This window comes from Aythya ferina (genome assembly GCF_964211825.1).
Source record: "Aythya ferina genome assembly, chromosome: 1".
NCBI classification, from domain to species: Eukaryota; Metazoa; Chordata; class Aves; order Anseriformes; family Anatidae; genus Aythya; species Aythya ferina.
The window spans coordinates 114,440,160-114,451,265 of NC_140296.1; positions in this window are offsets into that span (position 1 = coordinate 114,440,160).

The window sequence follows — 11,106 nt, forward strand, 5'->3', positions numbered from 1 at the left end:
AAGAAAAGTTAACTATATGTAAAACCACTGAAGTCACTGGAGTATTCACGTTAGGATTCACATGAGGGTTTGCTACTTGAGACCCACATACAGACTCTAGCTAGGGCAAAAAAGGCACTTGAGCCTGGGTGATGAAGGAATGTGGAAAACAAGGGGCTGGAAGGCTGGCTTTTAGAGGCAGCTGTCTACCACTCACCACTGCTAAGTGTAGACATGGAGTAGGGAGCTTGGAAAATGCCTACTAGGTTACTTCCATGAAAGAGAAATACTGTTTCTTATTCAGCTGTTATGACTATGTCTATTGTTCCTGCTCCATTTTAAAGTGAATATTTTTACATCCTTTATTGTTATAACAGCAGGGATAGATAATTTTTTTTTTCAATTACTGGAAAAGTCGCTGAAAGTACAGTTGTAAAGTGACCGAAATTGCTCACACCATTGAGTGTAATTTGGCAAATACTTACGACTGAAAAAATATGGAAGCAGTATAAAAAGACCTGAAATGTGTCATTTCAGAAACACCAACTGCTTATTTTGACATTTTTTAATGAATCATTTTCGCTTTTCTTTTCCATTGCAAATAACGTTTTTCATTAGTGAGTTGTATATATCTTTTAAAGAAGAAAGAATAAGAGGTACATACTCTGGGATCAAAATACAACATTTTCATGAAAAACACACAAAAAAAATCCATTTTGATTTCAATGGAACAGGAGGTTTTTTTCCCCTTATTTTTAGTGTAATAAAAATACATAATTTGCTCTTCTGCATTATTAATGACTGTAGGTGTCAGTAAGTCAATGTATGCACCTCAATTTAGATCTAGTTGCATTTTGGAAAGAAAACAAACAAAGAGAACTGTATGTCAATGCCACTGTACATTTTCTCAATGCTCATAGGCAACACAAAGAAATAAAGGTGCTACACCGTGTGTAAACGCATGACAAGCGTAATGAGTTCCTGAGAGCTGAAGTATGTTAGCACAAGAGCTCTGAAGAGGTCTGCCTTAATTCACTCCGTCCTTTGTAAGATGTGCAGGGTATGTGGCAGCTTTGCAGGAACAACTGTCATAGTAAGGACCTCATCAAAAGCCCACAGGGTTCATTGCAAAACTGGCTTAAACTCGTACGGTATATACAGTTATAAGGGAAGGCGTGGGTTTATTTATTTCCTCGAGTCTTGGAGATCTGCTGAAGAAGCAGAATGCAATAGATACAGGAGCAGAAAGCCTGATGTTCTCAGAAGTGAATCTCTGAAAGACGTGTTTGAAACACACCAGAGCCCACTTTAGAGCTTTGGCATGGAAGCATAACACGCAGATCTCATAAATTGGGCAAAGAAGAGTTAAGATGCATGGCACAATTCCAGGGTATACAAGTGTTAAGTATTAAAGAAGCTGTGCTGATGCAGAAGAAAAAAATAAAAAGGAGGGGTTGGAGCATGTTCTTTCACTTATTTTTTTTTTTTCTGAAGTGATGTAAAGCGGATCCCGTGGAACTCCACCAAGCATCTGTTGGCTCCTGGAGGAGCACGGAAATCCTCTCTACAGAATTCTCCCCATGAAATGGTGGCGTTCAGGGACCTTGCATCAAGCCCTGGCACAGAAGGCCATGTTCCCCCTTTCAGCCAACAGACACCACTCTGCAAAGTTCTAACTCTCTCTCCTATATTACAGCTAAAGTGTAACAGTTTTGTAACTGCTTATGCAAGCTCCTTTATGAGTTGAAATGGCTCAGTATCCCCCTGGGTTATTGGTAGTGAATTGAACTTTGCATGTGCCAACTTTTTCACATTTGTGTGAAAGAAAAACTGAGGGGATTAGTCCTAATACCTCAGAGCTAAATAAATATTTACCAAGTTTGATTCTGCCATCATTTCATGGCCAACGCTAAGTACAAGGTGACTGCAGGACAGCTGAAAATATACAAACTGCTAATCTGCTCGTTTTTTTCTCCATTTTCAAATGTACCATAGAATCCACTTTCATGGCATGCTTTGATTTTATATTTCTCCCTTCCCAGGTGAAATAGCCATTTTTTTGGTTACTTGTGATGTTGTCATTTCTCATATGCGTTTCTCAAATAACTCTCAGATTTCCCATTTAGATTCCCTTTATGTAAAAATACAGCAGAAATTTACTGCTGCAGCAGCTACTTTTTGAGTGTCAGGCAGCCAGCTATCTTCTGCAAAACTGTTCCAGTTCTAGAGCTTCAAACTAGAGCTTCAAACTAAGGGGATGACTCCATACAAGAATATGAACGTTCAGAAACAGCTCTCCTGCTAGTAAATAGAACTTCTTTGTTGTTCTCCATAGAGTGTTCAACTGATAGCTAGAACCATTTAGAGTAGATCCTAATGGCATTAAAACATTTATGTCTACATAAAAGTGTAATTTTCTGATATCTCATATGAGCAAAATTCATAAAATTATCGAAGTACCAGGGAACAATGATTTTTTATTGTTCACCTCCATGCATGATTACTGTAATCTGGAGCTTGATGTGAGGATGACAAATAAAATTCCTGTGTTGTAAAATGTGGCACCTTACATTGACCAGTGTCAGACTTTTGCAAATAAAAGATTCGTGTCTTTTTCCTTCCTTTGGCTCCAGACTGTTTCAAAAGTCAGCTGCAGGCCTTAGATGTAATCCTTGGAGTAATTAATGGATCAAACCCCAGCTACACAGCAGATCCCATTTCAGCCTTTGAATAGCTGGGACAGCTACTTCCTCTGGGGGTGAAGCAGGGCACTGAGCTTGAGAAACTGCATTCTCATACTTATGGGACTATTATCCTACAGCATGTCCAGCTGCCACTAGGAAGCCTTGCAAAGGTGTTTGTCAATGCCATCATAGTTATGGATAACCTTCTTTTGGAGGATATGGCTTTGTCAGTGTCATGTAACAGGTGATAACTTCTAAAAAAAATCAGTAATTTAACAAGCAGTGCCCTGCCCAACTTATCGCTTCAGGAAAATCAAACAAAAAAAATAAAAAACTAAGGCTACTGTATTCTCACATGGACTCTACATAAAGACCCCAAACGTATTACAGTGTAGGATGACACCATAGACACCTAGAGGAAGAGTCTTGTATCATATGCAAGGTGTTCTTGGACTTATAAGGGGATTCATGTAATGAAAAGTAAATATATTTTCCCCATCCTCGATTTTCTCCATAGATGCAGGACAGGAAAAAGCATTTCTGTGGAGGAGTTCATCTCATCATGAAGTGGGTATCTGAAGTAGGGTGGGTGAACACACCCTTAAAAGTGTCTGCTTCTTACTTGGAAAATTAGAAAGCCTGAACTAACTATCTTAGTTGTAGGCATTTGCATTATAGGCATACAAATTAGGGAAAGGGAAGGCCTGCCCTTGTGAACATATTTTGGACTAAGACATCATGATTTATGCAAGTTGTTTACATATGAAGTTTGTATCTTTTTCTTAAGTACAAATATGCCTCTGAGCAGACATTATGTGACTGGAGGCAGACAAGTGCCTCCTGTAAAAGTGTGAAAAGGAGAGTGAAAAGTGCTTGAGCATGTAAAAGCTGGCACAATGACTTAGAAGAAAAAAGGAAGAGGCATTGCACACTCTGACTGAACTTTGTTGCTACTCTATTTGGTCACTAGTAAGTACATGCGATGTTGACTGCGTTACAAGGCCAGTTGCAGGTACCGTGTGTGTTACCCAACCTGAGCCCAGGACAGCTTTGGAAAGAACAATGCAGGATTTTGTTCAGTATTGTTCCCAGCACTGCTCCACACTGGAGTACTAACTCCGCTAACATTGCCAAAAGCAATTTCTGTTTTGTCAGCTGGAAAAGAAATGCAGTAAGTCTACCTTTTGTAAGCTCTGATCTTGCTTACTTATTTCCACTTAACTACAGTTAGACTCCTGGCAGATTTTTCTTTCTTTGCTGTCCCCTGAGAGCATATCATCAGCACCAAGGGAAACTGTTGAGACCAACAATTTCACGGGCTACGCAAGAAGTGACTAACAGCCTGATGTTTGAAGCCTCAGAGGCTCTAATAGCAATCAGTCTTCTTTCCATGCTTTGACATGAAACCCAAACATAACTGCGTCTATGCAGCATTTGTATATGCATCTTTTTAAATGACACACCTTCAGGGGGTTGGGCTCTAAAACATGCACGGGTTTGTTTGGATGTTGGTGTAAGGGATGCTGTCTGCTTGTTCTATTCTCTCCACATTTATAAAGACATAAGCATACACATGGATGACTTAAGGTCTGAAATCACTCCTTCCTTACATTTGCCCTTAACTGATTACAAAAATGGCACTACAAACCCATTCTCCACTCTAATAATTCTCCCTTCTGAGACATCCATCTCAAATTTGAAGTCTCATGCCTTTTAATTTTTTTTTTTCCTGTTCTCTGGCACCCCACTAGGGAAGTAACTTACAAAACATAACCCTACATTTTTAATTCATGTGACAAACCCTTTAGTTCCAGTGGAGGATGAAGCTCAGGAGAGATTAACATTTTGGAGACCTACACACACTGACATACAATCACAGTCATTTTTACTGATCTCCTACTAATTTATTTTCCAGCTTAGTGCCATACATAAAGACTGTTGGCATGACACTGGGTTGTAGTTCCTGAACCTGAGCCATGTAACACTTGTCTGGTTATCATGAAAACTTCATATCAATATCAAACAGTACCGATTCAGCATCAACTGACTTCACTGACTGTTTTAAAATCTTTGTTAGATTTGCCAGAAGGGAACATTTTGCTCATTTTAACACAATTAAGATTTATGTTGAGATGAACAGTGAAATGTCTTGACATTTTGATAGAGTGCAACCACGTTCTATTGAACAAAAGCTAACTACCAAAGAAAATAATAGAAAGTAAAACAGTAATAATAAAAAGCCTCACCAAACTAAAATCAAACCTGCTGAGGTTTCACAGGTTTTCAAGTTCTCATCAATCTTCCTGAGGTGAGATCAACTTTGCAGTGTTAAAACCATGGCATTTAGAAGGGGTGGCATGGCTGCACTGTTTTAAAAGAGGAAGTAAAATGTAAAAACCCAATGGAAAATTTGGAAGGACTTCAATTTCTGAAATAGTATTTGACCTCAATATTGAGATCTATACTTGCAATTAATTTATTAAGTACTGTTGTGGTCATTGGTGACCAGAGGCTTGAGTTCTTTGAATAAGCTTCTCTGGAAAGTGTGGCTATTTCAACAGAAAAGATCTGTTGCCACGATTAATAATTAATTAAATATTGGCTCAGAAAATGTCTTGGTTGGACTTTTATAGCTGCTTAAGTATGCTCTAAAATTTTTTATCCCCTTACTAATTTTGGTCACTGCTTACTCATGAGACTAACAGGTAGACCTAGTCAAAAAAAAAAAAAAAAAAAAAAAAAAAAACATATATATACATTTAAATAGATGACATATTCCCCTCAGAATAAATCACCTTCATGTATCTTGATGAGGTACATTATAATCATTCTGTTACATGCATCACCCAAGATGCTTATTTTTGTTATTGCAGTTTGGGTCATTATATGTCATACATAGCAGCTAAAATCTTTATTATTATTTTAATGATATTATTTTTTCAAAACAATTTTGTAATGATTTCTTACTGTTCAAAGTACTGAGCTACAGAATTACAAAATTCCACACAAAGATGGTAAGCAAAAATAAGAAAGTGTTTTAACCATAAATACTAAGATGAATACTTCTGTATAAACTGTGAGTCTGATTTATGTTCCTCATGATGAAGTAGTATGTGGCCAAATTACAAAATTATGAGTTTGAAAATGAAAGTCAGTGTCTAGTACTGCTTAACAGCCATATGTTTGAGAGAACTCAGTTTTTGCTCCCTTCAGAATCCTTGTGCTGAAAAGCCAGATCTAAAAAGCAATTGCAGGTATTAGTCTCAGATATTTATCATACTTCTGAGATGACATTGATATAATTTCAAACCTACGTCAGTAATAAGCATAATATCTATCTCAGATATTTTGAGTTATATCCAGAATGTAATTTACATTGCCATCACCATCAATTATATCACAGTTCTGTCTAGGACTTCAATATAAGTGCAGGAAATACAAGTGCACACTCAAGCACTATGTAGAAAAATAATTTGTTATCTCACTATTCGCTGAGCCCTGGGAAAGGTACAAAACAGTGTGCAGTGCGCAGCTGCAATCATATTTGCAATATTTCCTGTAACATGGAAGCATGGGAATTGGTGGCAGGTCCCATCACAGTGGTGCTGGCAGGGAAGAGCAGGGGCCCAACACCCAAGGGCCACAAGAAAGACAAAGCTCAAAACTCCATGCTTTGAAATCCTTAACAGCTGCAATTTTTGAAAACAAGAAAGGTGGAGAGACCTAGAACCTCATCTCTCCAGTAGACCATATATTTGAAGCACTCCTACAACTTGCTATGGGCACAGAGAAGACAGTGGTTCCCTCCATGCCTCCAGTTATCATTCCAATGATGTATGTTGCAGAACTGGTGCCTGGGAAAGTAAAACTCTTAAGTAAATTATTTGAGAGAAGAAAAGCAGTTCTGTTTTTGCCATTCAGTGTAGTGAGAACAGATTTTCATGATTAAACTTTCTTTTCCATCTTCCCGTGGGGTGGGACAAAAGGTGACCCAGAATAAGAAAAATTATAACTAAAAGGTGTAAGAAAAAAATAATGTGTAAATTTTTGCCTCCTAGAGGTCAGGGGGAGGTTGCTACACTTAACGCATGTACACCCATATGCACATTTATTTACACAGAAAATTTTGATTTAATTTGAGATTTCTCTTTCACCTAGCAACATTTGTATATAATTCTCCCATTTTTAGTATCCATGTCATTGTAATACCATGCTAATTCATACTTGCTCTCTGTATTATGAGTCACTTCATTACGTCCTACTGAAAAACAAGACTGACCCATGTTTTTATTCCCATGACTGAAATTGCTTTGAAATCTGCATGCAGACTTCTCATTCTCTGCTTGCTTTTGTGTCCTCAAACTCCTAGTAAAGTAGATTTCTATAAAATGCCCACTGTATCCTCTGTGCCCGCACAACATTGTACCAATATTACTCAAGTATTACAGACATCTTTTGTGGATGCCTACGTACAGACCTCTAGGGATTTCTGATCTTTGTCTTCTTTTGCAATTTGAGCCTGCACAAGTTTGTCTGACATGTGAACTGTGCAAAATCTTTTCTGAGCTTTTTTTTAAGCTCTGGTTTTGTCCACGGGAATGCATGGCATTTTCTCACTTCAAATGGGAAGATGTTTGTTATAACAAGAACAGAAAAGCACAAGCTAAAAACTTAGTAAAGGAATGTTAGTTAAGACAACTAGCTAGTTAGGAGACAGATCTCCTTCACGTTTACCAGTCTTCAGTGTAAATTGTAGAATAATAAAGATAGAACACAAACATTACAATAATAATAATAAAAAAATGTCTCTTCAGATAGACGATCTGCTCTGTTTTACTGACACCATAGTTTTTCATTCCAGTAAACTTCATCTTGTCTGAGGTGATTTAATAAATCAGTGAATATACTTTCTTTGTAGCAGGACAAACCTAGATGTGATTAGAAAGCGAGGTGTAAAGCTCCAACTGATTTCTCCGTAAATCACTATGTTGCCAGTGATTAAGATGATTAGCATTTTCAGTGATTTCTTGGATTTTATCATATGGTACTGGTAATAAGTTAAAACAAGACGCTGATGCGATGATCTGTGAAATTGCACAGAATAGCGTACCCAGATTGCTGTACTGTACAGATCGCTGCAGGAAGAAGGAATAGAGTGGGCTTATTCCCTAAGAACTGTTTCAGGAAACTTTTCACCCCTTCAAATGACATGCTTGTCCCCTAGATAATTCTTCTTGCTTTTATTTTGAGTCCAGCAATTTATTTTAATACTTTATTAGCTATGCATAGAGGAAAATATCACCAATCTTCCAGGAAAGCTACAGGACTTGACAGAATGTCATATTTTGTATCTTCATGTAAAAAGACAAAGCTGTCTGAATACCTATGGTTAAGAATTAGTAAGAAAACATTTCATTTTGCTTTGATGCAAAACTATTATATAATTTGGAAATCAGCAATGCTCCTTGTCTTTACCTGCATTATTAAAGTAGGTTATTAAAATACTTCAACATTAAAACAAGGAACCTGATTCTGTGAAGGTCACACCCTTTCCACTGGGGAACTGACAGAATCCGGATCCAAATGAAGACATTCACGTCATTTCCCATTCACTGCATGTTTCCTGCTATGTTAGCAGGAACTGTCCCAAAGAACATTCACTGGAATATCTACAGAGGAGTTATGTGATTGCTGATCGGTTTCAGTAAACACTGCTGTTGTACAGTAGAAATCCTGTAAAGCTTGGATAAAAGCTTTGAAGATAAGAAAGATTACCATGTAAATGTCATTATTTGAAGAGGAAGAATTAAATGTACTACCAAGAAAATCTTTAAAGATTGTTTTATGTGCATATAAAAAGAGAAAGTGCCAGGATCAGCGGGTGCTCAGCTATCTGAGTTTTTACATATTGATTCAGGTGGTAGATACAGGCTTAGATTCCCAGTTACAGACACTTCAACTTAGATCCTTCTTCAGTGTGAAACAGTGTAGTTTTGCTGGAATAAGTGATACTACATTGAAATGTACAGTAAATGTCTTCTTCCCTCCCACTTCCTCTGCTTCAATCCCCACTCTCCTCTGTTCAGACCATTTTCTGGGTGGCTCTTTTTAGAAATGCACTCATTATGAAAAATGAGTATCAAGAGTAATACTTTATAGGATACTGTAACTCTCAAATATGAATAAGCTACTTCATCTTAATAAATCATGTCTCTAGCAGAATAATGATCAGACTGGATTTGTCTTCCAGTCTTGCTGAGAATCGAAAGATTCAATATATTTTCAATTAAAAGCAGACAAATGAAGTCCAGATCATGCTTGCAATTCTGTCTTGTCTCAAATTGTAGGAGATAACAGGTATGCTAGAACTGTGATAACAGGTATGCTAGAACTGGAATTTTACCTTTAAAGTACATCAGAAATCAGAAATTAAATTCCAGCTTGCAGCTCAGAGTTCAGTCCCCACCAGTATCTAGAAGGAGGGCAGACCAATAGCTGAGTGATCGTTGTGATCCCTCCCAGCTATTGCTGAAAAAATTATTTGCAAAAAAGACATTCTAATTCAGAAAATGATTTATCGTCATCAGCAGAAAAACTTCATGTCTTCATCATTCCACATCCAAGACAGCCAGGTATAGCAAGAACTATGAGACTGAAGTTGTGAGTTGTAAATAGGTAAATCAAGTTTGTCATTTAATAATAATAGTGGCATAGCTGGGTTACAGGGCTGTGCCTGTATGTACACTGAGTGCTCTCAAATCATGAATTTCTTGGGTGTTCAGGAGTATCCCAACCATCTCATCATAGATGAGATAATAGGTTGGCTCAAGACAATGAAGCAACTTGAAACAAGGTGAATGACTGGCAGAATGTTGTTACAAGACCCCATTGAATGGGAATATTTCTTCTAGAAATTGCCCCCAGGGCAACTCCTGTGGTGTCTAGTCTAATTTATACACCTAATTGCATTTATTTTGGATGGAGTGTCCCAAAGCGTCCCTACTGCAGAAATAATCAGACTGTACATAGATAAGACATTGTAAATAGTCAATAGAAAGCATTCCTCCAGAAATGGCCATGTAGGACAGCCTGAACTCTGTAGCTAGGATATTTGAAGGAACTTTTTAATATAGTTAAGGTGTATGAATAGGGATGAATAATTCATCACTACTGGGCTGGTCACATGGGACCATGGCCTGCTGGATTGCAAGACATGAGAAAAACAGTGGTTTGAGGGGTCTCCCCTGATCCTGTTGAAGATGCAGCTCCAAAGACTCTTGCAACAGACACCCCCATCACCACTGGACAGTGACTGTGTGCCCTGTTTGGAACATTTGGTTCCTACTGCAAGCCTGGTCCTGCCAAGATCCCAGTACTTTTTGTTTGACTTTTTCCTTTTAGTAACCATGTTATCCAATGCTCTGTCTCATGTTCTGTCTATGCATTAGTCCAGGTCTGAACAAACACGAAAAGAGATAATTTTCTGAAGTCTTGTAGCCAGAGAGGGCTAAGAAATCTGAAACAAGCATGGCTAACAGCAGCAGCATGGAGAGCAGCATGAGCGATCTCAAGTCAGAGCTCCTTTATTTCTTCCCTGCCTGCTCGGCTGCTTCCCTTCTCCCTCCCCTCCCACCACCATATCCCATTTCCAAACAGGCTGCAATTCCAACAAACCCATCCTGCAGGCCCTCAGCCCTGCCTGCTGAGGTGACTTTGGAACCAACCATAAAGAAACGTGATTTGATTACACAGGATCCGCTGGCTTGTAAATCTGAGACTTTGGCCACTGAACAACTTCCCCCTCATTTTTAAAACATTTCCTTAGCTGCTCTGATCTCCAAAGGCTTGGGATCCTTTTACTTAAGGAGCTAAGCTGTCTAGAGATGTAGATCTGTAATGAAATCCATTCTCAGTCTTCAAAATGAAGACACAAATGCACTGTTTAATGCAACACAAAACAGGTTTTTTCATTAAAGGAAAGGTAAAAAGTTGAGAAGCTTAGGCAGTGAACACAGAAAAGAGATCCGAGGGCACAGCTGTTCTCAAACAAGCCCGATCTTTCAGTGCTCAGCACACACAGGTCCGAGTTGTAACGCCTGTGGCACGTGCTGCCTCTCTCAGGAGCCTCGCTACTGCAATTGCAGGCATTTGTAAAGAAGCACTGTGTGTGCTTTTTCACAACCAGGGGCAGAGTAGGCCCCCCTCGTAGACGGTGATTACAGGTTATGCAAAGCTGCATTTGTCAAGTAATTTGGGACCTTATGAAGTGCTGTAAATGTCTACTGGAGGGCCATACTTTCCTTTCAGAGCAATCTCCAAAACACAGAAATATCAAATAGCCAAAATCAATAACAGGAATTGTTCTTTACAGAGAACTGCAGCTTCACAGAGATTAGCTCAGTTTGGCCTTTTTTTTCTTCTTCTTCTTTCTTTTTTTTTCTTT